The 4,803-nt window shown below is 50.9% G+C and overlaps 1 long non-coding RNA gene across 1 annotated transcript in view; it reads left to right on the forward strand.

The window, feature by feature from the left end:
• The window catches only part of LOC141085986 (uncharacterized), a 64,963-nt gene that overhangs the window by 10,037 nt on the left and 50,123 nt on the right, over positions 1–4,803 (forward strand). The window lies entirely within an intron of this gene.

Below are 4,803 nucleotides of genomic sequence, written 5' to 3' on the forward strand. Positions count from 1 at the left end.
TACGCCATGATTGAGGTCTCTTACCTTCCAGATCATTACCAGCGCCCACCTTAATCCTTCAGGGGTGTCCGTGGTGTTGGGGACCTGACCTAGGATGGCTGTCTCTCTCACGTCTTCCAACTCATTTTCCTTTCTTTCAATAACATGTCATGGTCGGCGTCCCGGTCTCCCAGACCTCCTCAACTCTTAGATCCCTACCGCATCTCACACTTTCCTTTGGTCCCGCAGACCTTCCCTTACCCGGACCTGTTGCATTTTACCTTGGCATATTATACATTAAACAACTTTATAATAGCACAAGTACCCATTTTTATTTTTTTTTTTTTCATTTTCTTTTGCTTCTAAAACCAACATATAACAAAAAACATTGCAGATCCTCTTTCTTCCTCCTTCCTTGGACCTGAATACTCCTCCACTTCTCCGTATCCCCGTTCTGTCAAGTTTAAAATCAGCAAATAACATCCTGTAAGAGGAACATACTAAAAATAAACTCAGCACATCAAACATTTTTTTTTTTTTAACTAGAACTGTTCTCCAGAACCTGCACTACAGTGCACCGAACTCTCGACAGTCTACTTCACTACGCAGTGGCTAGTAGTGAGGGACCCCACAGCCGTGGAGCCCCCGGGGATACTGAGGGTGTCCATTCAAGTCCTCTTCTTTTCCATGACGGCCTCTCCTTGAGTGTGGAGCAGGTTCCACACTTCCTGCTCCCGGGCCTTCTTCTTCCTGATCACCTCCGCTACCCACACGGAGGGAACAGGCACGGGCCCTGGAGTCCGGTGGGCAGGACTCTGCTGAAAAAGACCGCAAGACAGACACGGCCGAAGATTTCTGTGGCCCAGCAGCCGTTGGGGTCAGGTGGCAAATGGGGACAACCGGGTCCTCGGGGGCTGGAATCACAGGGCCCGCTAAGTCGGTCGCAGCCGACTCCAGCAGCGGCATAACCGCGGCCTTAGGACAGGCCGCATCCACTACTTTCAACAGAGCCGGAGTAACGGCCGATTTCAACGATGCAGCTGCTATTAGCAGGGAAAGCGCAGCAGCGTCTTCTTTGGGTGAGCTCTGCACTGGTGACTCCAGGCGGGGTAGTTCGGGGACATGAGCGGGGGCCTCGCTCAGCTCCGCATACACCACGGGGCCCGTGGTAACTAGGCCTTCCAGTGCGCAGGGGGCCGCGTGCTGCAGCAGAATGGTGGGGGCCGCTTGCGGAGGCACTGGTAGGGCCGGGGGGTACTCTCACCTTCCCCGGGGCTGCGGCCTCCATCCCATCATCACGCGGTTTCCCCCGCAGCCTCCGTTCCCCGCTCCACTGTCCTGCGGGCCTTTCCCCCAGACTCGGGGGCTCCACTGGGAAGTCCTCTGCCGGTATTGGTGGCCGCCGCTCTCGCTGACTCCGCTCAGGCTCCGCTCCCCAGCCCAGCATCCCGCTACCTGCCTGTGGTCCTGAGGGCGACTCCTGGCACAGCTCCATCCCCTGCCGCCACTGCCACTCTAGGCGGCCGGGGCCCCGAAACCCACAGCGTCTCATACCGTCCGTGGGGCAGCAATCGAATGGTGCCAAACAGCCACAGCCAAGTCCTTCTTCTGTGCCACTCCTCCTGCTGGGTGGGGCGTCGGCAGGCCTTTCCACCCATCTGCCAGGGTCCAGTACATGGGAGCGTCGGCCTCCGGGCACATACTGCTGTCCACGGGGGTACGTTGGAGGGGGTCCCAATCCATTCAACACGACTGCAAACACCCGGACCTCTCCTCTGCGCTGAAGTAACGCCGCCATCTTGCGCAGCACCTGATACCGCCCTGGATCTTCCGTCAGCACCACGGAGTCACCACAGCGCTCCCAATTTGTAATCCACAGGTAAGCCAAATGTAATCCACAGGTAGTTACAATCCAAGCAGCACAGTCCAAATCCTTCTCCATCCTTTAAGGCAGGCCTGCTGCAGAAGATGATGTATTAGCGGCGGCGATCCTGCCGACTACGCCAAATGTAGATGTGAGGGCCGAGCTGGGGGGGGTGGTCCCTCTTCTTACCGCACAGAGATAAAAACAGAGACACGATGGAGGCAGATTCTGGGTGCAACAAGTCCAAGTTTATTTCCCACTTGCCGTCCGCCTGACGGCCTCAGAAGCACACCGCACTTCCTTTACCTCTCGGCCCTCCGTTTCCAGGGCCGCTTCTTACACACCGCACGTTACACTGGGGGACGTGTATGCACACACCATTCCCTCTTCACTCGTCGACGCTCCTGACAGGTCCGTCACTGTGGCCGCCTTAGGCCCTTAAACCAACAGCGCTTCCTCTGATCAGTCGTCGTGTCAAATACGGTGTCTCACACCCAGTGCCTCTTCCCTTCTGCGGTTCTTCCTGTCAGGACCACCCCCCTGACGTTTTCTCTCCTCAGTCCCCCTGGTCTGGATTCACCTCACAGCGCACAGACTGTAGCAGTCCTCCTGTCACTGGAGCTCCCCCTGGGGACTGGAACTTTCTGGAACCCTCCCTCAGTATTTATAGCTCTCCCGGTCCCCTGTCACTGTAACCCCGCCCCCCATGACCAACGGTTTCTAAAGCCCTAAGCTGTTGTCAAGTCCTTTGCTCACACTCCTCCCTGCCATCTAATGGTCAACCCAAGGTACTGCACGTCCACTACACTTTCCTAGCTGTTTCCCCACTGTACACCTACCTACACTGTGCAAACCTTTCCTTCTTCACTCTGACTAGTCCGTCCGTCCGTCAGGTCACCTTCCCTACAGATGTGCGATATTAGGGGTAGTTGTCCGGTGGCTCTGGCTGATGGGATGATGTGGGATATTAAGGGTAATAGTCCAGCGGCTGAGATGGGATGATGTGGGATATTAGTGGTAGTTGTCCGGTGGCTCTGGCTGACGGGATGATGTGGGATATTAGGGGTAGTAGTCAGGTGGCTTTGACAGGATGATGTGGGATATTAGGGGTAGTAGTCCGGCGGCTCTGGGTGATGGGACGATTTGGGATATTAGGGGTAGTAGTCCGGTGGCTCTGGCTGACGGGATGACGTGGGATATTATATTGAATGTGGCTATGTGAAGTGGGCGGGGCTCTACACTCAGCTTTATATATATATATATATATATATATATATATATATATAGATATAATCATTATAATTTGTTATAACTAACCATAGTTAGATACTATGCCCGGGCAGTGCCGGGCTCTTCAGCTAGTAATGTATAAAGTTTATATTATGAATTCTAATGACAGATTCACTATACGTTTACTGTTTCCTCTGCCTATAGCTATAAAGGGTTGTAGCGGTAGGACACCTAGGTCCTGTTCCCTGATAAACAGTAATACAAATGGCACATGGTAAGAGGGTAGGAGAGAAGCTCCAGAGTTATGCTTCTCATCTCTTTATATAATACAAAATCCCAGTAGCAGAAATCATCACAAACAACGGTGAATAGTTAGTACTAGACACCGCATGCAGGCATTAGCCCATGGAAAACTCCAATATACTGCATATAGAAACAAACAAAGAAAAAAGGAGTCTATATCCACCTACAAAATTCCATTATTATTTATTGATACTCACAAAATAATGTAAAATCCATTGACAAAGATTACTAGACAAAAGTTACACAACCACATATATGACAAATGCATTACAAAGAGACCAAGGTGCAACTGAGTGCAGGGTCGCTAACAGCAAACATAATTAGCATATCTATAGCAAGTGCCATTGTCTCCCAGAGGCCCCATAGGCTACTGCATAGCTTAAAGCCCCCGTTACACATAGCGATATCGCTAGCAATATCGCTGTAACGTCACTGGTTTTTGTGACGTTATAGCGATATTGCTAGCGATATCGCTATGTCTGATATTTACCTCCGACCGCTCCCCCGCTGGTTATCGCTGATCGCGCGAGAAGGTCCTGGACCATTTCTCATCGGGCGCTTCCTGCTGGGCTTCCTGTGGTGCCGACGAGCGACGCGTGGACGCGGGCGGGAGGTCGTCAGGATCGCCGCGTCTGACAGGTAAGTAGCGACCCCTGACCACTGCTATGTCGCTGGTGAGATCTGCCTGTGTGGCAGCAAACTATTGACCACTTAGCGATGCACCAGCGATCCATATCGATGTCGGGATCGCTGGTGCATCGCTAAGTGTAACGGTACCCTGAGTGAAATAATCCTCCAGTGAGGTGTGAGTTAAATACAAGTGTCCTGCTACCAGTCCTCAGGTCATAACCTCAGTAGCCTATTGTGAGTATCAATAAATAATAATGGAATTTTATAGGTGGCTATAGACTCCTTTTTTCTTTGTTTGTTTCATCTCTTTATATGTAGGGTGTTCACACAGAAGAGTTGCTTAAAGGTTCTGGCTACAACAAATCCATGAATTCAAAGTGTGGATCAGACCACCAAAAGTATGTGGTTCAGACAGTCGTTATGGGGCAAAGCGCTCACTGCTGGTATTCTGCACGATCATGGCTAGTCCCATCATGAACCACAGAAGTTCTTAGCAGGAAGCAATGACCTGATCATACACAACTAGTCCAACTCACTCCATTGCGGTAATAAATGAATAAAGTGGGCACACGAAAATGTTGTGGTGCAAGCGCACAGAGATGGTGTTCCTCTTCGTGGAAAGCAATGATGACCAGCAGATCGCTCATATTTTATTCATACAAAAGCATCATACAGTGACACACTTTGGCCTTTTTAGTCACATGTATGATCCTTTCATTTTCAATTTGCGGGTCATCATTGCTCACCCAGGAAATGTACCATCAAGAATATAAAGCTTAAAATAATCAATATTTGAG

The sequence above is a fragment of the Dendrobates tinctorius genome, unplaced genomic scaffold (genome assembly GCF_039654945.1).
Source record: "Dendrobates tinctorius isolate UK_male_01 unplaced genomic scaffold, ASM3965494v1 ptg000029l, whole genome shotgun sequence".
NCBI lineage: Eukaryota > Metazoa > Chordata > Amphibia > Anura > Dendrobatidae > Dendrobates > Dendrobates tinctorius.